This window comes from Gopherus flavomarginatus, chromosome 1 (genome assembly GCF_025201925.1).
Source record: "Gopherus flavomarginatus isolate rGopFla2 chromosome 1, rGopFla2.mat.asm, whole genome shotgun sequence".
NCBI classification, from domain to species: Eukaryota; Metazoa; Chordata; order Testudines; family Testudinidae; genus Gopherus; species Gopherus flavomarginatus.
Window position 1 is genome coordinate 300,720,126 of NC_066617.1, and position 24,902 is coordinate 300,745,027.

The 24,902-nt window shown below is 39.6% G+C and overlaps 1 long non-coding RNA gene across 1 annotated transcript in view; it reads right to left on the reverse strand.

Annotated features, from left to right (window-relative positions):
* Positions 1-267: 267 nt before the first annotated feature.
* Positions 268-24,902, reverse strand: part of LOC127050796 (uncharacterized) — a 77,731-nt gene continuing 53,096 nt past the window's right edge. Inside the window, exons 3-5 of the long non-coding RNA XR_007774282.1 lie at positions 9,359-9,494; positions 6,404-6,516; positions 268-485 (exon numbers count right to left, since the gene is read on the reverse strand). This is a non-coding gene — a long non-coding RNA (uncharacterized LOC127050796). The remainder of the gene's footprint in view (positions 486-6,403; positions 6,517-9,358; positions 9,495-24,902) is intronic.

Genomic DNA, 24,902 nt, shown 5'->3' on the forward strand with positions numbered 1-24,902 from the left:
ACCCAACCCATGGCTTGGACCTTACCATCCATCATCCTTGTAAGAGGGTTAAGGAGGGCTATGAGAATGGTGTGTGTGCATGGGGGTGGTAGGGTGTTGGCTCACTGCCATATCAATCATAGGTGTCCTCAAACCCCCATCCCCATTCTGTTCCTTTATCTATTACTTCCTATTACATCCTTTACCAGGCTATTTATCTGGTCACTGGCTGCCCTCCCTATGGAGTACCTGAACTGAACATCCGCCACAAGGAGGCGCCAGTCATTTCCTTGGCTGCCTTCCCCCAAACCCCGCTGGGTTCTCAGACATCTGCAAATGGCCTCTTCGATAGCAGTCCTACTGGGGAGAAAGAACCCATTGTCCCATGTGTGATCGTTAAAGGGCATCAGCAGCTGCATTGTCCTTGACCTGGTACTGCAACAACCATCCTTAATGGAGGGCCTCATAGGTGACCCATTCTCTGGATCCTTGTGTTGACAAGACTCCTTAAAAGAAAACAAAATAAACAACTTTCAAACTAGAGCCAAAAGTCTGCATTCCGCCAACCACATGACATTCCAAGGTTCCTGAGAGCCTGCGACTTATGTAATCTGGCAAACCGGAAATGAGACAAGGTGTCTGCTATGCCATTATCCATGCCTGGCACATGCTTGCAAGAAAAAAAAGATGTTGAAGGTTAAGCATTGGAGAACAAATGCCCTTACCAACTTCACAAACCTGTGCAATCTGGAAGTTTGGTGACTGATAACCTGTACCACTGCCACATTTGTCACAACAGAAGCACATCCTTATATTAGCCAGCTCTAATCCCCAAATTAATAACTATTTGTACCTCCACAATGATACCCTATTAAATTGACTGAGAAAACTTTCCCACGCCCACAAGTCTTCCTACATATCTGTAGTGACTCATATGTAATTGTGTGGTCTGGCTATGCTAGCTGTTGCCACTGCCAGTCAGGCACAAAATGCTCACCCCGGGGCAACAACCCTGCAAGCAAAGTTCAGGTTAATGCCCAGGTAGGTTAATGTAGTGGAAGAGCCTTCTGTTTTGCCCTTCGCTAGGGGTTCCTCCAACTATTTAGCCACGGCCTGAAATGTGTTCAAGAAGTGCAAACACTCATTTGACCCAGTTCATCCTGCTGTTATAACCTTAGTCCCAGATTTGGACCTTAGCGTCCAAAATATGGGGGTTAGCATGAAAACCTCCAAGCTTAGTTACCAGCTTGGACCTGGTACCTGCTGCCACCACCCAAAAAATTAGAGTGTTTTGGGGCACTCTGGTCCCCCTGAAAGACCTTCCCTGGGGACCCCAAGACCCAAATCCCTTGAGTCTCACAACAAAGGGAAATAATCCTTTTTCCCTTCCCCCCTCCAGGTGCTCCTGAAGAGATACACAGACACAAGCTCTGTGAAACTACACAGAGGGACTCCCCCTCTCTGTTTCCAATCCTGGAAACAAATAGTACTTTCCTATTCCCCCCAGAGGGAATGCAAAATCAGGCTAGCAAATCCAACACACAGATCTCCCCGATTTCTTCCTCCCACCAATTCCCTGGTGAGTACAGACTCAATTTCCCTGAAGTAAAGAAAAACTCCAACAGGTCTTAAAAGAAAGCTTTATATAAAAAGAAAGAAAAATACATACAAATGTTCTCTCTGTATTAAGATGATACAACACAGGGTCAATTGCTTAAAAGAATATTGAATAAACAGCCTTATTTAAAAATAATACAAATTAAAGCCCTCCAGCACTTATATTCATGCAAATACCAAAGAAAAGAAAACCATAGAACTTACTATCTGATCTCTTTGTCCTTACACTTAGAAACAGAAGACTAGAAAGTAGAAAGTACTTCTCCAAAGCTCAGAGAAAGCAGGCAGGCAGACAAAAGACTTAGACCCTAAATTCCCTCCACCCAAAGTTGAAAAAATCCGGTTTCCTGATTGGTCCTCTGGTCAGGTGCTTCAGGTGAAAGAGACATTAACCCTTAGCTATCTGTTTATGACACCTGCGAACAAAAATTATGCAAACAATGCATTATTTAGTTTAGTCCCATTGACTGCACCATTGCCCAGAACAACGTGGTACTGAATTTCTGAAAAGCAGCACAGGATACTGAACAGCCCATGGGCATAGCCTTGTCGAAATAAAATTACCGGCGGTTATCATCTTGCAAACATGCCTGAATATACAGGGGCTGCGAAAACAACCACCATTATTAAATGCCCAGCAAATACTATGATGTACCCAGGACCCCTTTCGAGCTTGTTGTGGTATGAACAAATCCCTGGGGCCCTTGCTGTTATGTTCTTCAACCACAGTGTGTGATGCCACATTATTCCAGTTTGTGTTGCTGCCCTTAATCAAAACTGCTTATGACATGCCCCCAAACATATTGTGTGCCCGCCTAATTATATCTGTATACTTAACAAAGGCAGGGCTGCTGTCTGAGTAGGCTAGGGTGACCAGATGTCCCAATTTTATAGGGACACTCCCAATTTTGGGGTCTTTTTCTTATATAGGCACCTATTGCACCGCATCCCCATCCCTATCCCAATTTTTGCTGTCTGGTCACCCTAGGGTAACACCCGCATAGATGATGAGGGCAGAGTCCCATTTTTTTGCCATGTTCTAGGCACCCTTGGCTACTTGGGCAGTTCGCTCTTTTGCTTCCCTTGCCCATGTTTACTGTCTGTGCCAAAGGGATATTATACCCACAAATTCACCTCTGAGGACTTTATATTTAGCTGTACTGAGTAGGTGAACTCCCATCGGGTAAGCCATGCCAGCATAACTGTAATGAGGACTGCGTGGAGGAAGTTCCGCAGAGACCTGCTCCCCCATAGGCCTCCCGGGAGTGTCTACTCTGCCCCAGGCGGTTACATGCCCTGACGGCCGATGAGTTTCCATGTGCCCTTCCCTGTCCTGCTGCAGTAGCAGCCCTCATACCTGTGATCCCCCTTGACCCTGCTGCAATACTGTCTGTTTGGGGTCCCCTTCCAGTCCATGGGCTCCCTTGGGGCTGCCCTGCACGGTAGCCTGTGCCTGCCCCCTTTCCAGCAAAGGTACAGGCACCTGAGCAGCAACCAGCACACAGCCAGAAAGAACTGCAGCCTGATACATGCGCTTGCAGCACAGCTGGCACATGAAACAGTTATTTTTTCCTGCCTCCCCCCTCCCAATGCAGGTTGATTGTTTAAGACTCCAAGCATTCTTGCCAATTTCCTCTCCCCTATTGCAGCTTCCAGCTTGCCTACCAACACCTGAGCAGCAACCTGCACGCAGCCAGAAAGAATTCTTACCTGATACATGCACTTGCACCATGGCTGGTACATGAAACAGCTAAATTTCCTTGCCTTGCTCTGTTCCCACCCCAATGCATGTTGACTGTTTAAGACACTGACTCTCTTGTCTTGCTCCTTCCCCCTTCCAATACATGCTGATTGTTTCCGATGCTGAGATCCTGAAGCCAGGCTGTCTCCTGACTGCAGGAGACGCTAAGCTTATCTTGTTAACTTACCCCCATGTGTTCTACTTGCTTTTTTTTTCCCTCTCTGCCCTGCCTGCCCCGGGGCCAAGGGAAAACAGCCCCGTTTTCTCGAGCTCACCCTTTTCCATGCCCCTGGAGCCATGCTGCTTAAACAATCCTGATTGTGCTTCCCTGAAGACATGCTGGCTTCCTCGCTGCTGGGACATAGAGACTTGCCCCACCCAGGTTTCGTACCTTTATGCATATTCCTGGGGAGGGGGTGAGTCATTGCTGCAAAGTTGACCACTGAGCACCTTTTACAGCAGTTTCTGCCTTCTTCCTCTCCACCCACTCCCTCCTAACCACAAAGGAGAGCTACCATTCTTTAGATAAACCCAGAGAAATTCTGTCCCCCTTTAGCTGTGGTGCAGTTAACCTCTTAACTAGATTATTACCTGAACCTTGTATGAAGGAATTTTCCATTCAGAACATTTAAGACAGCTATGCTAACACTGGATTGAAAGCATTCCCTTTGAAACATGTACACATTCCTAATTTAAATACATATTTTTAACTAATTGCTCAGTGATGGTTTTTAAGAACCTTTAATTTATTAGCAGGATCTGTTCAGAAAGTGAAAAGTCACAAGTGAGAGAGCAAGAAATAGATACTGCATTTTGTGCTATCCACATCACATTCTAGTGACAGACAAGTAAGTATATGTTGAACTGCTGAGAACTGTTCTGAACTAGATTGCGTGTTCTGTGAAACCACCATTGTATTAACTTGATCTAGGAAAGTTTAGCTATCTATTAAAACTGAGCACAAGAATAAACTTCCTGCTAGCTACTCACTTTCTTCCACAAACTTTTCCTTATCAAATAATGACACCCTGTGTGTATGCTAGTTTCAATTGTACTTTGTGAGGTATTTTAGGGTTTTGTGATTTTATTATTCCAGACTAACATGGCTACTCCTCTGATACTTGACATTATTTTTCTTGAAACAGTATTTTGTGATGGAAAATAGTTTGGACAAAATTGTTCCATTTGGGTCTACTCATGGTGATAAGAGAATAAATAAAGTATAGAGAAGAGCAACGAAAATGTTTAAAGGTCTAGAAAACATGACCTATGAGGAAAGATTAAGAGAACTGGGTTTGTTCATTCTGGAGAAGAGACAACTTAGACATGACATGATGACAGTTTTCAGGTACATGAAAGGTTTTTACAAGGAGAGGAAAGAAAAAAAAATCTTCTCCTTAACCTCTGAGGATAGGATAAGTAGCAATGGAATTAAAATGCAGAAGGTGTGGATTAGTTTGGTTATTAGGAAAAACTTAACTGATAGGGTGGTTAAGCACTGGAATAAATTTCCCAGGGAGCTTGTGGAATCTCCATCATTGGAGATTTGTAAGAGCAAACACCTGTCAGGGGTGGTCTAGATCAGAGGTTGGCAATCTCTGGCATGCAGCTTGCCAGGATAAGCACTCTGGTGGGCTGGGCCAGTTTGTTTACCTGCCATGTCGGCAGGTTCGGCTGATCGCGGCTCCCACTGGCTGAGGTTCGCTGTCCCAGGCCAATGGGGGTGGTGGGAAGTGGCGTGGCCAGCACATCTCTCACCCGCACCACTTCCCATCGCCCCCATTGGCCTGGAGAGCTGCATACCGGAGGTCGCCAACCCCTGGCCTAGATAATACTTAGTCATGCCATGAGTGCAGGGGACTATACTAGATCTGCTTTCGAGGTCCCTTCCAGTGCAACGAGGGCTCTATGTTCAAAGTTATTTAAGTTCTTAGCTCCCATTGAAATCAATGGGAGTTAGCACCTAACTATCTTATTTTTTTTTAAATTCTAGCTGAAATGATTATGCTTTGATTAATTGTCCTATTGAAGTAGCATTCCTCTTTTTTGTATACCAATTAATTCCTCTGCAATTTACAAAGTAGTGAATCTTAATTTTCATTTTCACTCTTACTGAAGATGCTAAACTACTACTACTACCACTACTGATACGGCAAACCCTTACTTATGCAAAAAGTTTTGCTGGATACTAGGTCTGCTAACATGAGTGAGAGCTTGCAGGAGCAGGCTACTTGTCAAAACATTTTAATTCTGGTATGCAGGAGTATAGAATTATACCTTTATGTTCACTATATTGTGATATAATAAAGTATTTCCTCTACCAAACTGTTTAACTATTTTTAACTATTACAGTGTCATTCTGTTCTCAGTGTATTAACCTCAACCATTGCTCAGACAAAGACACACGAACAGCAAACATACAGCATCAGTAGCAGGCATGAATACATAATTTTATGTGTCATGTTTCAAGATAGCTTTAGAACAATCAGCTAGTTAATGCTGAATCCATTTAATAATGTATTTTGTAAAAGAAAAAAGTGATGGAAATAAAAATTGACCTTTAATTCTTTGAATTAGTGTTACTTAGTAGTACAGAAATTATTTCTGACTCTAATTTTACTATTTGTTTTGTGAAATAGTACCAGGCAAATTTATACCTATTTCTTCACAATGTTAAAAAAATGGACAAGAACTAAATCATTCTATTAATTTTGTTATAATCACTCTGAATTATGTTATTTCTGTACTGTATTTTTATTACTTGTTCATTATTAAAATTGTTTATCCAAGTATATTAGCATATTTTTCTATGTATCAAAAATGAATTCTACTCATCCACAGGTAATGATTAAAGATATGGTCTGCACTCACATAACATTACTTAGAAATTGGAGGTGAAGCTAGGTAAAAATTTGTTGCTATTTACAAGGAACAAAAAAACACCTTTTTGTCTTAATGAGCCCAACTATATTTTAATAGAAATAAGTATATTATATAATGAAAATATGAATGTATCACCCAACTGAAAGAACATTCCCAGAAGCCCCGATATTTTCTTATACATACCTTTGATACTCACAATTTCCTTTAACTCATCATCATCAACACTAGAACATTAGATAGCAATGTTTTGACTTTTTCACTTAACGCTGCTCTGGTGCTCCCAAGGTCTGCTGATACTATTGAAGCAAATGAGAATTTTGTCATTTACTTTAAGTGATGCATTATTGAACCTTAAATGGGGTGCAGGCAGAGAATTTGTCCATCTTTGAGTATATCTATACAGCAGAATTTGTGAATGAGCTAGCCTGCCTAAACTAGTTTGAATCTAGCCAGTGTAGGTAATGACAGTAGTGAAGATAATGCAAAGAAAAACTCAAATCAGGCTAGTGAGTCAAGTACATGTAAGGGTCTAGGATCCATTCCAGACTTGTAAAACCTGTGCTGAAGCCTGATCTGTGCTGTTTTCATGGCTATTGTTACCACATTAGCTAGATTCAACTTAGTTTCTGTAGGCTAGCCTGTATCAGATGTTGCTGTGTAGACATACCCTTTGTCACATAGCATCTCCTCTTTCCTCAACTGGGTTACTCTTTTAACAACAATTAAATTAGGCTGCAGCTATGTATTTTTAAAGCAGCTTTAATTTTTTTTTAACTGAATAGTTTGTTGTCAATGCAAAATGCAATAGAAAATGCAGTTTTGTCAAAATTGAAACATTTCAGAGAAATAGGCTTATTTCAACAAAATGTTCCATGGGAAATATGAAAATAATCATTTTTATTTTCTCATTTCATTTCAAGAACATCTGAATGTTGCATTTCAATAAAGTAAAACCATTTCATTGTGACTATCATTTTCCTTAATTTTGTTTCAACTTTTACACAATATTAAAATATATTTACATGTAATATACTATGTTTAAACATTTTAAAATATATTTTACATTTAATGTACTATGTGTAAACATTATTAGAAAAAAAAGTCTCTACCTCATTAAAAACAGACACACAAATCAGTTATTTTCAAAATGTGTATTTCAAAGAAAAAATCAAAATGTTGACCTTTTGTTATAATTCAGAATAATCCCCCCAAAGTGGGGATTCCATTTTCCAAACAGATCTATTTATTTTATATTCTTAATTTTTGTAGGTTATGAGTTCAAGATTTGTGTCTAAATATCTTCTCCAGTGTGTAACAACTTAGCTTTAGGATAAACCATTTACAGAAAGTCTACTAAATCATACTTTGTAAAGGCATGATATAAAAGTCCACTAAAGTTGATGAAAGACAATTGATTTCAGTAAGCTTTGGATCAATCCCTTAATCAGACAGTACATATTTTACCCAAACCTTGAAAGATATCTTATTAAAAAGAAAGAGAAGAACCAAGTTAGCTGAATGAGCACAGGGGAATGAGTCACCAGCAAATTGAATGACTAGTTTTATCATTCACAATTTATTAAATTTATTACCTGGAGGAGGACTTGGGTAGTTAATGACCCATATGTCTTTCTTTCCTGAACTATGGAGATTTTCTTTTTGTGGCACAGGAGAGTCAATAGGTGCGATTAAGTTTAGGGATGCATGTGATGCTACTGCTTAAGTGCTTTCACGGATATAGGAATCCTGCACAGAGATGGAACTTGAAGCATCATGCAAGCTGCTCATTAAAAAAAACAAAAAAAAAAATGCTTGGCAATCATGCACTAGGGCAAAGGCTCAAGTAACTTTTCAGTGGGCAGAATGCCATCCTATCAGATTGGCATGAGCATAAGCAGCTAAGTGACTGTACTATATACACATTAAGTATAGTTGTTGAGATCAGGTTTCCCACCTGGGAGTGTCTAAATGACTGACTGTCCTGAACTTTCCTGCCTGTGTTTATGAAGGTATGCCACAACAATTTAACGACCAATTTTAAGTGTCAAAATTATATCTTAAAAATTACCTTTTAGTTCAAATAAAAATCCACCTAAATGTAAACTGAGGCAGAAGATCATCTGGACTCTACCTACATTCTGTGGTCTGTGGACTATAAATGGCTAATTGTATAGATGACATATAATCATAAAATTATTTTATAGCATGAAAAATAAGCAAACTGTCTATATAGAAGTTATAACACACATTATGTATGGTCTCTGTTATGTTCTGTTGATTTTTAATCAGATTGTTTGCTTAATTTATGGCATCCAGATGTCTTAGCAATGTCATCAATAAAAAGTCTAAAAAAAACCTATTTATCAAATGATCTTTGTTCTGCCACAGAAACCACCTTCTACATAAGACATATTTTTTAACAGGAGAACCACATCCTCATTGCATCTCAGGATTAGGCCAATAATTTGTGAATGTTCTATCAAATGCATTTGTAACTATGAAGGACCAAATTTTATGATGGGATAACTTCATTGCCTTCAGTGGAGTTACACTAGAAAAGAATTTGAAGGAACGGTATTTTGCTACGTGAAATTTGTATCTGTAAATAGCAATATTTTGAGTAAGAATTTGTAGTCACTGGACCAGCTTTGTTAACAAGTTAGATGGACAATTGTTTACACAGATGTGTATACAATGGTACTAGAACAATTTTTATAGTGGCAAGCGGTGGGCAGGGAAGGAGGGAGGAGAGTGCTGAAGGCAGAAACCATGTATTTGGGTTGTTATTACTACTTCAAGCCTGGGGATGTGGCAGCAACTCCAACATCCTAGAGTTCCAGCACCTATGTGTGTACATACATTTCACACAATTATGGGTATGTGCAAACAGGACCAAATGGATAATTATGGTCATTTTCACATAAATACTTTATTTTTGTGCCCAATCATAGAAACTGCATGCACATTTTGCACACACAGTTGTTGCATGCCTGAACTGTTTACAACTGTAGCTAATTGATGTCAGCTTCCAATTTCTTAGATTTTTTTTCCAGAACAGATTCTGCTGTGCCTTTTGAGAAACTGAAATAGAAAGTTACTGAGGAAGCTCAACTGAAATAATTTAGAGATGGTAATTACCTTCATATTATTGTTATTGTTGTTCTCATCCACACACCCCGGAGCAGAAAATAAGAGTCTGAGACTCATAGAATCCTTTAAAGATATTGTTAAGAATTCCCACAGTGAGTTTCTGTGTGACACCTCATTGATGAAACTAGTAAACAGATAATAGCAGTCATTTAGCTACGCATGTGGAAGTCATAACAATTTAAAAACCACCATTTTTATACATAAATGCACATTCAAACATATATCTGATAGCTATCAACAAATCTCTGTATTTCATTAAACAGTTATTTATGTTCCCCCAATGTCCGTCAACCTTTTAGATACAAAAGCTCCCTAAGAGTCTGCATTCTTACTATATAAAGTATATTCCAGATGTTCTAGTGGGAGCATGAGGTTAGGGTTGAAGCATAGGCAAAGTCAATGACAAGCCACGAGTGAGCATTAAAGTAGACTAAATGAATCAGGAAAAATCATCCCTCCATGAGCCTTCATCTATTTGTAGAAAGAAATCCATACCTTTGTAAAGATCCCGGATTATTCTGACAAACACTTTCTGGGTTTTTTCCCTTCTTCTGTATTCATGCACGAGGAAGAGAGACAGACTAGACTGGGGTCGGCAACCTCTGGCACATGGCTCTCCAGGGTAAGCGCCCTGGCGGGGCCGGGCCAATTTGTTTACCTGCCGTGTTGGCAGGTTCGGCCAATCGCGGATCCCACTGGCTGCAGTTCACCGTTCCAGGACAATGGGGACTGTGGGATTGTCACGGGCGAGGGATGTGCTGGCTGCAGCTTCCTGCCACCTCTGTTGGCCTGGGATGGCGAACCACAGCCAGTGGGAGCCGCGATTGGCTGAACTTGCCGATGCGGCAGGTAAACAAATTGGCCTGGCCCCGCCTGGGTGCTTACGATGGCGAGCTGTGTGCCAGAGGTTGCCAGCCCCTGGACATGCAGTGTGTTGATGGCTGGTCCATCACACTGCCTCATGTGGTTGTTGATGCTAGAAAGGAAGAGAGATAACAAACTATTTAATCACTGGGATTCTCCTCTGCTCCAAGAGACAAACATTTCCCACCCCTCACATTTTCCTACCTTCAAATAGTATATAATTCAGGATCACTTTATTGGAAAAACAAGAATTGAACATCAGTATGCTGGTTACTGTGCAAACACTGAAAAGACACACTTCCCACCTTCAGGGCTTATAATCTGAGTCTCTTCCCACATTATTGCTTTTATTAAATTATTAATTACTATGTAAACAGCAAAAAGGCACTCTCTTTTGCATCAATCCCAATACTCATGTATTATTTAATAACACAAGAATCTTAATGGATAGCAAAGATGATGACACTACTAGTAGTACATCATCAAAGTAACAGACTTCAGTGGATGAACCATCTATTTATATTAGTCACTATACATCATATACTCAGATTCATTCTGTATGATTTATAGAGTGAAAAATATAAATACATATGTACTTAAGTACCTGTCCAAATTAAGAAAACATTGTGTGGAGGTCAAACTTCCTAAAGTTGTGTTTCATTAGTACGGAGCTAGTAAAAAAAAATAATAATAATCAGAATTTCCAGCCTGCAGGAAATTCACAGAGCCAAAATCCATTTTAAACATAAATCAAGCTAAAAAAGCCAAAATATTGATTTTTTCTTTGTATAGAAATATATGAAACAGTTAAATTCAGAAATGTTTAAACATTTTGTTTCCATTAACATTTCCGAATTGAACTATTCCCTTCCAGCTTGGTTCACATTAATCTGTGCTCCCATGAGGCACAGAAGGAATCAGAATCCCTGTAATCCTACAACTATGTTTCATAGTTGTAGTTCTTATGCTTCCATTCTGTAGATTTATGCTCTCTTTCTCCTCTATGGGCTGAGTTTCCTATCCAGATTATATGTCCCATAATATGTCATGGTCACGTGACTCCCATAGTGCATTGTGACCATTCAACCAGAAGGAATACTGTGGTGCAAAAGAGGAGATATAGGTCGGGCAAGAAACTTGGCCACTTCAGAGGAACAGGAGCAAGAATCAGCCAATCTACAGCTCTCATCAGGTGGCATGGCAGCTCAGGCACACAGTGATTAATGTTGAACTGACCTGAAATTAAACATTTAAATTTTCCAGATAACATTTTTTGCATGTTGTTAAATATGGCAGGTGGAATTTTCTTGACATTGATCTAAATCTAACTCTGTTACCACTGAAGTGAATGGTTAAACTGCCTTGGACTTCAGTAAGAGCATGATACCCCAGATCTCCTACTATTTCATCTTTTCTTTCACTTTTGCAGTCAGCCCTGGTGACTGCCCTCTCCTCCTCAGTTACACCTATATAATACCCCTCCCCACAATTCTCTTGGTACTTGTCTCCTCTTTTTCCCCTGATATTCCTGGGAAGATGCTCTCTTCAGCTCCCCTAATGTTGTCTGACAGTTAACTCAATTTAACACCATACCCTTACGTTCCCTCACAATCCTTGGTGGTTGCCACACATATTTTATCCTCTGTCTTCACCCAGAAAGGAGAAGTTTAGGTGAGTGTCTAAGTAAACTTTTCTATGAGAGGGCAGGCATGCCCAGGGCTGGCTGGAAAAGCAGGCAGAAAGCAAGTCTTGTTACCTAAGTGTTATGTTAGGATTACAGGGATTCTGATCCTCAAACACTCATTCTCAGTGCCATTTTCCAGGTTCTTCCATGCAGTTCATTAGCTAATGTAGTTGTAAAAGGCAATATAAGTGTTACATATCTTATTTATTATTAATAATTCAGATAACCCTGCTAGCTCCACTAAGCTTTACAATATACCGAGTTTTAAAATGTATAACTTTACAAAGAGGATAATTTGTTAGGAATTCTTCTGCAATTCTGCCTCAGAGAAACCCTTCATTTGATGAGTGAAAAATCCATTACCTCAGCTGTGTCAGTGATTGTATTATGATAAATATTTAATGCATATAAAAAATAAAGAAAAAGAGCATACTGATCTTTTTTTCTTCTTCTTCTTCAGAAAACTGGTATTGCCTTTGCACTGTTTTACCTATGTCTTTTCACACCCTAATAAAAATAATCCTATTAAAAAAAAATCAGTCACCTTCAGCTTGTAATGTGAACAAATAAGGGCAATTTGACACATAATATTGACAAGAGTTTTGTACAGCACAATTCTTAAATATAGTGTGTTGTATAGACACTGAAGCTCCTTTCTCCCACACTTAAGGAGACTGACACTGAAGCATCATTCATCTGATTTGGAACCAAAAACAAGTTAGCCAAGTCAACCCTACTGAGTTTTCTGTAGGAGTTCTGACACTGGGCCCAAGTTCTGCCCTCAGTTACACCTAGGAAATACTTAAATGGAGTAGTTTTAGTGTGAGTGAGGGCATTAACTTGGCCCACATAAACATACAAATGGTGATGTTAAGTCCATACTGGATGAAAGCTAGTCAGAAAACAGATAAGTGGTTGCAGAAGGCAACTCACTAATTTGGCATATGCAATGTTGGTAGCAGGATATTAGAGAGACAAGGTGGGTTACGTAATATCCTTCATTGACCAACTTCTGTTAGTGAGAGAGACAAGCTTTTGAGCTTACACAGAGTTCTTAAAAAAATAAATAAATGGAGATATACCTATCGCTTAGAACTGGAAGGGACCCTGAAGGGTCATTGAGTCCAGCCTACTACCTGCACTAGCAGGACCAAGTGCTGATTTTGTCCCAGATCCCTAAATGGCCCTCTCAAGGACTGAGCTTACAGCCTTTGGTTTAGCAGGCCAATGCTCAAACTACTGAGCTATCCCTCACCCCTTCTTCAGGTCAGCTCCCTCTGAAGTCAATGAATGTTGCTATCACTTATGCCACAGTTGATTTTACTCCAGGCCAAATATTTCTCCTCTGCTTCTAGCACAAATTCCAACTTGGGGTCTTGGAATTGGGACATGGGATGTTCTTTTCCAAGCCAACAGGAGATTCACCATGGGTGGTTTGCACAGATTAGCCTTTACAAGTGGGAAGGCAGAAGAGCTGGGTGGATAACCCCCTCAAACACACTTGAAATATTGATTTAACTATCATGAATTCATGTAGATGGGCCAGATTGTGCAATTAAAACTGTTTGTCCTCCAAAAGCATGGGATGGGCACGAGGAGCCAGTGCAGAGACATGAGAACATAAAACATAATTTTTAAATTAAACTATTTTTTTATCTCCAAATGTTTACTTCACATTTGAGCCAATGATGCATCAACCCAAGTCAAAATATTTCATTTTATTGAAATGAAAAAAACCACCACATTTTAAATAAGTTAAAAACTCATTAAACTGCAATTCCCTAACATGGCCTTATGGGAGCTATAGTTCAGGTCACCACTGTTTCCTATTAGCTTGACTCCCTGTTGTTCTACATCTCCCACAATGCAGTGTGGATCCAGATGACCAAGCTGTGTGGTACTTGTGGGAGTTATATGACTCTGGGCTTATCATAGAAATATAGTTCATTCCTGGAGCCTGTTGTCCCCATTCTCACATTCAGACTAGGTTCTCCAGTTGGACTAAATCTGCCATGATACACCCAGAGTCATATAACTGCTCCATGCATCACAAAACTCAGTCAGCTGAGTCCATATTGCATTGTGGGAGATCATGTCCTCTTTTGGGTTGGACTCCCTAGAAACAATAGGGTCTGGAACTACAACTCCTGTAAGGCAAGATAAACAATTGAATGCTGAATTGACTCAACAAATAAGTGTTTCAGATTAATTCAACAAAATAAAATGAAATATTTCAATTTTCAGAATGTCAACATATTTTGTTTCAATTGAAAATGACAAAATGAAATGTTTTGATATTTTCAAATCGAAATTTCTTGGAGTTTCAATTTCACAAAAATATACAAAATTACAACTTTTCATTTCACTCAGCCTCTGTCTAGGACAGGTATCGGCAACCTTTAGCATGCGGTTTGCCAGGGTAAGCACCCTGGCAGACTGGGGGGGTTTGTTTACCTGCCGCTTCCACAGGTTTGGCTGATCGCAGCTCCCACTGGCCACAGTTCGCCTCTCCTAGCCAATGAGGGCTGTGGGAAGTGGCGGCTAGCACATCCCTTGGCCCAGGCCGCTTCCCATAGCCCCCATTGGCCTGTAGCAGCAAACCGCGGCCAGTGGGAGCCATGATCAGCTGAACCTGCAAATGCAGCAGGTAAACAAGCTGCCCGGCCCACCACAGTGTTTACTCTGGCGAGCTGCTTGCCAAAGGTTGCCAATCCCTGGTCTAGGACATACCTCTTCTCTAAATTCTTTTACAAGATGAGTTCCAGGCTTGGAATGAATAACAAAGGTTCATACGAGTACTCCAAATCTGTACCAATTGCCTTTCTCTTCTGCTATTGAGAGGCAGGAATTCAATTTGATTGGAGATGCTAAGTACGCTGTTTGCCACTGATTTAGTTTAATCACACTCGGCAAAATTTTCAAAGTGACCTAGGAACGTAAGTCCCATAGAAAATCAATAAGATGTAGGCTCCTAAGTTGCTTAAGTACTTTTGAAAATGTTAGCAGAAGCAATTGAGTTTTTCCTGTGAAAGGAGAAAATATCCAATTAGTGTATATCCAGTCACACCTCTGTCTAATTAATTAAATGTTTATGAACAGCAGCTCTTTACAGAGGAGTAGGTCTGTTTTGGGACGGCAATTATTTACTTCACAGTGATAGCCGTGTTAGTCTGTATCAGCAAAAACAACGAGGAGTCCTTGTGGCACCTTAGAAACTAACAAATTTATTTGGGCATAAGCTTTCATGGGCTAAAGCCCACTTCATCAGATGCATGAAGTGAAAAATACAGAAGCAGGTATAAATACATGAAAAGATGGGGGTTGCTTTACCAAGTGTGAGGTCAGTCTAATGAGATAAATCAATTAACATGAACTTATGTATGTGGGAGGAGATAACAAATATTCCACTCTGAATTATCTTGTCCATTCAGCTTTCAGGGAGCATTCTGATAAAGCAAACCAACAATGAAGCTGATCTTAAAATTAAGATTATTGTTCAACAGAACTAAATGTTCATAACACCTATCCATACTATTGTATGTGAAGCGACAACTGCTGCTATAATGCAATTAGGCAGGAGAACAGTCTGAAGAATCACCAGATTCCTGCACTGAATTTCTTTTAAAGCTAACCTTTACCTTGGTTTAAACACCGAAGATTACTAGAGCTCAATAAAGCAGTTCTGCACCAGCAGCTCTCAAGCTCTCTTTTCACATAGCTCTGCTTCCAGACCAAGTCAGACTAGCTAAACACCAGGAGGACCAGAATACAGGATGTAACAATGAATCTCCTTTAGTCCTTCTCTCAAAGAGTTATAGTAATCCAGGAGCACAGCAGTTCACATAGACCGTAGCCTATTCAGTGTGCATACTGTTATATTGGCAAACCAGGTGCCAGCTCATGCCAAAATCCTCATGTCTCAACTGCACACGCACAAGTACACAGCTGGAATCAGTCTGGCTCACCTTGTGTTAGGATTGTCAAAATGAATATCACAATTATAAGAATAGATTTAGTGTTTAGATTTATTGAATACTTGTTTGTTGCTGCATCCATTAATCTCAGTTATAACATCTGATCCCATATTGTAAGATAATATTTGAGTGATTTACTGTGAGCCACTGTGACTTGGCAGATAACCAGGCAGGGCAGAGACACTAATTAGCGTAAAGTACTGATCTTCAACAGAAAGAGTTACATCCTGACCAACAAGGACTATTGTGGGACATTAAAAAGGACAAAATATTTTCATTGTTCTGCCCTTCCCTGCCCTGTGAAGATGAATCATGCAAGTGGATTACTCCTATTAGTTGAGTTTGCAGCTCAGAGCACAAGGGAGGAAGGGAATAAAAGCCCCTAACAAGAAGGAAGTCTATCTCTATGCTGCTTGGACTTGGGGTGGGGGATGGCACAAGGTTTATTAGGCATAAACAAGAGATCTTCAGTGCTTTGATTGGGTTAACTCTAAAGGATATACAGAGTTTATTTATTATAGAAGCTTCTATTGATTTTTGAAATTTAAGATTGTAATTCCTTTTGTATATATATATTTACCTGCTTTAAACTTGTAAACAACTCATTTTCTTTTCCTACATAATAAATATTTATACCGTGCACTGTAGGACTGGCTACAAGCTTTGGTATAAGATCTAAGGTGCAATTGACCTGGGCTAAGTGACTGGTCCTTTGGGACTAAGAGTAAGCTGAATATTGCTGTAAGGGACCATCAATCACGATGGTAAGCTCACCTGAGCCGTGAGATAGATCAGAGTACCCAAGGGGACTGTCTGCGATTCCTGTTTAGGTTAGTATAGTGCCTGAGAGGTTTACGCTTGATAATTGATTGGTAAAATCACAACCAATTTGGGGTTTCTACCTTGCTACCTAACAGTCTTGCCTGAAGTTGGTGTTCATGCTCTTGAATCACTGGTGCCTTTACACATCCAATATGAGATAGTTAACCATTTGGTTACAGGATTAACATACTATGCAAAACACATACTCAATTTACTCAGGACATGGGCCAAACACAAGCAACCAGCTTTTTTCATATATATATGAGCAACTTATGGCTAATGCAACCTCAGCATGTAAATCTTGACATGAAAACAATCAAAAACATTATTTTAGAAAATGAGTGCAGGCACAAGAACTACCAGATATAAATATGATTTTGTGTGTGCAATTTATCACACCTAAAAAAAGCTTTTAAAAGTCATTTGCATGAACAACAATTAATTTAGTTAATACTACATATTTACATGCAACAGTAATGAGCCTAGTTTTTATTATTGCAGCTTGGTGAGTTACATAAATGGATTCTTGAAGGTTAAGAAACGTTAGCAGAAGCAAGGAATGGGAGAGAGGGAAAAGAGGAAAGTGGAAAAGAGCTGGAAAGAGTAGAAAAAGGAAAAAAGAAAACTGTGGATACTTAAGGAAACGGGTTAATATTGACAATACTTGGGAGGTAACTTTCAAGAGTTAAAATATGATATTGTGTTGAAGGTCTTAGGAGAAGACTAATTCATATACATTGTTACTTGACAAAACAACCATCTTTGTCACTGTTGTGGGTATCTCCCACATAAAGGAGAAGGTTCTTAGCCTTAACAATGACAGAATTCTTTTAAATAACAGAGTTCTTTTAAAGAAGATTTTGCTTTACTCCTAATCTATCCGTATCGTCATTTAGGTCTAATAGGTACTATTTAGCAAAGCAATTTAGTTCTCAAATAATGTTGCATGTGGGGACCAAATCTCCATGGAACATTTTTCCGTATTAAAGCCACAGGTAGCTGTGATCTGTTCTATTCAATGCCAATTTGATGTGGTCTTCTAGTTCCTGGCAGGTTGTTAATGACACCTTTTTTGCTGTGTATGTTTTGTGCATGTTAAGAGCAAGGAGTTTTTGATCTCACAATATTGTGGGAATTAACATGGCGTCCTTTTTTTCTCTCATTTAAATAATGACTCACAGCATAGGAATATCATCCACAAAGAGTCTTGGATACCATTAGAGTCTAAACCACCTGGAAAATAGATGAGTAACCAGTAATAAGCCACAATCATTCCATTTTGGCACTTGTAATGTTCTTGTTCAAATTCATTCCTGGTATCTCTCCACTGAAATTATATCAGGAATGAATTTAGTTCATCATTTTCTCCCATGGGGGTTGATAAAGCATTCAATTTTGCTTTTTTTATCCACATCATCTTACAAATCATAAATTAAATCCTTTTATCTCCCTGACAATCATTCTGTATTCCTTCTCTAGAATTGTTTTGTCTCTTTAAAGTGAGAGTGGGACAGTGGAACTTGGTGCACAAGATCATACACTACCTCACTTCGTGACTCAGGAAGATAATTGATGTTTAAATGTTTCAACAATTGGAAAGACAGTAGGCCTTTTGAAGAAACTACATTTTAATAAGCAAGTAATTATTTCAAATACTGGCATATAAAGCAAATTTAGCAATATTTAAAACCTAAGACATCTTAAAATGTTGCATTAGTATAGATAAGTCTATTTTGTAAATTATAATTATTAGCTAAATATCTGCATGCATTTGTCCAAGCAGCTCTTCCTTTAAATTACTTTTCTTAAAGTTGCTTCTAAAAGAAATTGTAAATATTGTAATGATTTCACTGAATACTCTATTCAATTAGTACTGTAGTAAATTTTAGATAAATATTATCACTCTGTTATCTTCACCTCAGAATACAATGTCTGGAGCAATTTGCTGTATTTACTTATATAGAGCTGACAAGGAAAAGAAATGGACTGAACAGTAAACTTTCTTTAAAGGAGGAAGTCCACTACTGAAGCTGCATAATATTTTCACAAGGAAATTTCTTTTGGGGAGCAGAAGCTTCCTTAGTTCAGGCAGCGACAAGACACTTTGATATCAGACTGAGGACTGAAGCATAAAACTCAGAGAGTATGGATAATGAGACAAGCAGACAATGCCATTTGAATTATTTCTGAGAGTACACTTATTAGGTTGGCACCTTTGCAAAATTATGCCAATACTAATTGTTTTCATGATCCATTTTTTGTATCCATCACTGAGAGAACTGAGATATTTTCCAGAGGAGAACAATATAAACCCAACTCATTAAGGACCTGATCCAAATTCAACTCAAGTCAATCAAAAATCTCCTACTGATTTCAATATGATTTATATCAGGTCCTTAATGTCACACTGTTCCCACCAGCATATTTTCAGTCATGCTGTTTTAAGGTGCTCAGCACTATACAATATGAAGTCTAGACATGGTGTGTAAAACAATACTAAACCTGTATTATTTGATTTCACTGACCCCCCAACCCTTCTTATGACCTTTGATCTTTCCTAGTGTCCCATTCTGTGTTAAGGAAGTGCAAATATGAAGAGAGAGAGAAGTTTGACATGGAAAAATTGTATTTAAAGAAACATTTCCTAGTTTCTTTCGTGAGAAAGGAGGACCTAGTGCAGTGGTGGGCAACCTGCAGCCTGTGGACTGCACGTGGCCTGTCAGGGTAAGCCACAGGTGGGCCATGAGACAGTGTTTACATTGACCAGCCGCAGACATAGCTGCCCTAAACTCCCAGTAGCTGCGGTTTGGCATTCCCAGCCAATGGGAGCTGCGGGAAATGACACGGGCTTTCACACAGATTTCAGGTACTCATAAGAATTTGTTTTTTTTGTTTGTTTTAACTGCAAAATGACCCCCTCATCTTGGAACAAATATCCCATCTAATTTCCTAACTAACTGGCCACTTATATCAATGTCTCCCTTTCCCTCCAGTTAAGACTGACTCTCCAAAGGCCTTAACCCTTTTATGAAAAGATTATTATTTTTAATTATTATTATTCATTTTAATTTCATATAGATCAGGGGTCAGCAACCTCTGGCACACGGCTCGCCAGGGTAAACACCCTAGCCGGGCCGGGCCAGTTTGTTTACCTGCCACGTTAGCAGGTTCGGCCGATCGCGGCTCCCACTGGCCACAGTTTGCCGTCCTAGGCCGATGGGTGCTGTGGGAAGTGGCGCAGGCTGAGGGATGTGCTGGCCGCGGCTTTCCACCTCCCCCATTGGCCTGGAGTGGCGAACCATAGCCAGTGGGAGCCGCGATCAGCCAAACCTGCCAATGCAGCAGGTAAACAAACTGGCCTGGCCCACCAGGGTGTTTACCCTGGCAAGCCACGTGCCAGAGATTGCTGACCCCTGATATAGATCTTACATTTTTGCTACATATTATCAACTTCCTCTGAAACAAAATGGCACTGAAGCCTGTTTCCCTACTTAATATGGACCTGAAACCTTTCTTGTCAAATATGTTTGTATTTAATGTTGTTTTTACTACCTATCAAAAGAAATAAAACAATATAAGTAACTCCATTAAGAATAAATGTATTTTTGCTGATGGAGCTGATACTAAACAAGATCTTAGTCAGAGGAGACTGTGTCACATCCTGCTGGATTAATTTAAATAAAGCAACACCACCTCATTTTACCAAAATTTAATTACTTACAATATTACTTTCCATTTTGTAATGAGATTACTCTAAAGGGCTTCAGTAATCAGAAGCTAAAAATGCTGACAAACGTAAAGTGCAAAAGAGAGAGAGAAACACACACACACAGACACACACAAATTACTGCCATGTCATACAGGCCTTGCATAAAAGCCATTCCATTTACAAAGAATGCCTTTTCCCTTCTTTTACAACCTTTGCCTCACTGCTAATTTAGATCGGAGTGTCACTCTGGAGTTCTCTTCTGTCTTGTTGCTGCTCCATTACCTTTTTCTTTGTCATCTTGATGAACAACAGGTCTCCTACCTATAAAGATGCAAAATGTGGAAGTTTATGAATGATGTCAGTTTATTTTTGTTGTTTGCATAATATGTATAGATATAAAAATATTCTTCTTCTTTCAGGTGCATTACATAAATAATTTAGTGTGTAAAGAACTCCATTATGATCTCCTTCCCTTATATCCTTGGTGCAATGGTGGATTGAGGGCTTCTCCATAAAGTTCAACCTATTGTAGACACTCTTATCTTAGGAAAAAATGGTGGAAACTATAGAGTCAACCTTCATTACAGCACATGAGAATTAAGCCTTAACTCTTAATAGTTTTATGGGAACTTTGTGGGTAAATCCAAAAAGAAATAACATTTTTAGCTCAGTCCCCATGGATCAAGATGTTGGAGTACATATGGTCTTCAGTCACAAAGAAAAAATGGTGGAAACTATAGAGTCAACCTTCATTACAGCACATGAGAATTAAGCCTTAACTCTTAATAGTTTTATGGGAACTTTGTGGGTAAATCCAAAAAGAAATAACATTTTTAGCTCAGTCCCCATGGATCAAGATGTTGGAGTACATATGGTCTTCAGTCACAAAGAAAAGAAGACAGCTGTCTAGAAGTTAAAATATACAACTGGGAGTTAGGAAATCTAAGATCTGCCACCAGATCACTATGTGAGGTTGAACATGTCACCTGAACTCCCTTGACCTCAGTTTACCCTGAAGATCTTGCAGGAGCCCTTGGGATAATTAACAGTATGAACCAAAGTCTGTGAACAAAAGTAGGCCTGGTCTTGGCAGAATAGTAACACACCAGTATTGGTTAATCAAGTAAGTACATTCCTGACTGGAGAGGATGGTACAAGAATACATCAACCTCTCCAGAATCTATATAAACAAATTCCTAAGAGATGGTACAGGGACACACAGATAAGGATGGGTTGACAGGATAATAGATGAGGATGTTTTGTTTGAACTAGCAAGTGCAAGGGATAAGGGTAGTAACTAACAACATCTGCAATGCAATATGTAACTTATTTGTATCAATGCATAAAAGGAGAAGTCATAGGAGCGGCATGTTTGTACTGGTCTAGGGGACGGCATCCTGATAAGTCAATTGAACTGGTACCTTGTTGCAGCTATACATATGTTAGTATACTTGTAGCTCCTATGGGGCACTACTACCATACTTTGTCAACAATCATCCTAGCTCAGAGCCTCTGCCACCGAACCAAGTCTGTGGTCTCTCTTCATGAACAACCTCAATGTCAGCTGAGTCTTCAAGCTGCATCTCTGCTAGTGCAGCTAACACTGGTGTTCCAAGAACAGCAGCACCAGCAACAATCTGCAGCACTAACAACATACTCACTCGTGAAATGTATGTGAAAGTCTTTGCAGATTGCTTTGAGATCCTTAATTAAAAGGGGCTATAAAATGCAAAGTATTTCTGGAGCAACAGGAGTTCCCAGAGGCAAGTCGACCGATTCAGCACATTAAAAAGTGAAAAATCCTTATTGGGAGTGCCTTGCCAGCAGCTCCCTCTACATCTAGGGAGCACAGGTTCACCACCTCTGCTGATCACAGCAACATTAATACAAAGAACTGTACAGTTACTGGAATTTCCACATCACAGGAAATTTGTTTTCAGTCTGAATTTGAATTTCCCAAGAAACAATTTTTTTGGAAAAAAAGATGCAAAAGTATTTTGGGTCAAGCAAAATGATTTGTTTTGATAAAATAGAAATGTTTAGCTTAGATTTTTATTTTTTACTTTACATTATATTATAATGTATAATAAAAATTTAAACAAAAAGCCCTTCTGAAATTAAACAAATTCAAAATGAAGACTTTTGATAATGTAGAAACTTTCCATTTTGACTTTTTCAGAATGAAATTTAATTTATTTCATGTTCCTGTAAAAAAAGTAGTTTCAACAAAATGGTTGTTTTCCAGTTTGAAAACACTCCATTGCAACATTTTTGACCAGTTCTAGTAATATGGAAAGAGCAGCAATGTGATTCACATGCAAAACAGACTCAATCCATTTAGGGCTTGAAAAATTGAACCATGAACACCACACAACTCCACCTGAAATCTTCTTAGTAGCCAGTTCAGTTCCCAGAGCAACTGAGTTAATTCTCCTAAGAAAAAGTGCCTCTAAGCAAACAAGTGGTAGCATTCTAAACTAACTGAAGCTATTGAGAGGTCTCAAGAAAAGCCCCAACTTAAGCTTGAGCCATACCTGGAAAAATAATATTGTTTTCCTACTTCTGATAAGAGTTAGTTCCCCTTTTAATACTAGAGCTATGGTTAAATCAGACGGAAGCTTTTAGAAATCCATTCAGTTTATCAAATGCTGCTCACTTTACTCAAGAAAGTAGTTCCACTAAAGTCAATGAGATCACCCAGATGAACAAAGTGAGCAAGGGTTGTCCAACTAATTATATCATTTAACATTTGTCTAAGCGCAAAAGACATGTTAAAGCTGATCAACTTCTCCATCTTAGCTTGTTTAACAACATAAATGTAAATGAGCACTTAACTACACAGAAAGGGAATTCCTTCTGCTTTGGGTGGTTTCTGTCAGAGTACATGTTATTACTATAGCAGCACATCCCTACCTATGTTAAATTATACTTTCAAATAAAAATGTCAGGTTTTTACCACTGTCCTAGTAATAAATTCATGTTATTTGTAACATCATTGTTAAAATGAAAAATGAGGCCAAACCCTGAACCCCTAACTCTAAAGCTCTTGACACTATTTGATGAATTAAGTTATCCAACAAATTTACTCTTGTGTTTCAGTCCTCAAATCATTCTCAAACAGATCCTGATTTCCACTAAGGCATCCATTACTTTCATACAAGCACCATCAGTAAAACTCTCACAAGAACATTTTTGTTTAAAGATCTCTGACTGTAACTTCAAAATATTTAGTCACAAAAGTGTAACGCAAAATTAACCAATAGTTACCTGGTGACCCTATCCTTCCAGTCACCATCTTTCATAAACCTTGAAAGATTAAGGGCATCCCAGTGCCCAAACACCTGGTGATTCTGTCTCCCTGGATCAGGATCCCCATTAGCCTCCTTCCCATGTAGATAGGAAAAGGAAATACATCCTTGTGTAAGAGACATAGGGCTTATAGAGATAGAACTCTGTTCCCTCTATGGAGAAAAGAGGAAAAGCTCTGGGCAGATTCATTGACACGAATATGCTGCTTACCCATAATTCCTCACACTTTTTTTGTTTTAGTTGGGAATTTACCTATGTTCTGATTGTATGAATAATACTAGACCAGGAGTCGGCAACCTCTGGCATGCGGCTCGCCAGGGTAAGCACCCTGGCGGGCCGGACTAGTTTGTTTACCTGCCACGTCAGCAGGTTCAGCCGATCGCGGCTCCCACTGGCTGTGGTTCACCGTCCCAGGCCAATGGGGGCTGTGGGAAGCAGTATGGGCCAAGCGATGTGCTAGTCGCATCTTCCCGCCACCCCCATTGGCCTGGGATGGTGAACTGCAGCCAGTGGGAGCCGCGATCAGCTGAACCTACCGACACGGCAAGTAAACAAACTGGCCCAGCCCACCAGGGAGCTTACCCTGGCAAGCCGCATGCCAGAGATTGCCGACTCCTGTGCTAGACTGTTTAACTGTAGGTATGAAAAAAACATAGAAAGAGTTTGAGCTGTTCCCTGGAATTAGTGGGTCACCCTGAATGTACAGGTTGTGGAGTCTGATTTGGAAATAGGATTCAAGTTCAAAATGAGGGTAAAGGCTCTGAGATCAAGAGTTCTTGCCCAGGAAGCAGGGACTCAATCCTAGGATTCATTTTGTGTTATTATATGTAACTCAGTCCAGTTTTTCTCTGGATTCCCATTCCCAACCTAGAGATTCTGAACTCTGTGCAGAGTAATTCTGCAATATTAGCATAAGCTGAACTGTCAGGAGCAACACCGAGCTGATTTCACAAAAGGGTCTAACCAGACTTGAAGTGGCAGAGCTGATGTCACAGAACTGGGCCAGGTAGCTGCACATTGCAGCAAGAACTTGTGGTACAGATTTCTCTGAATTGGAGTAGACAGGTGACAAACCACCCCCAATACCCTCCTGAATACCAGTGAGTCCAAGTGGACCAATGAGTGGGATTTTATGGGGTGTGAGTTGTTGTGCAAGTTCTGGACCTCAAC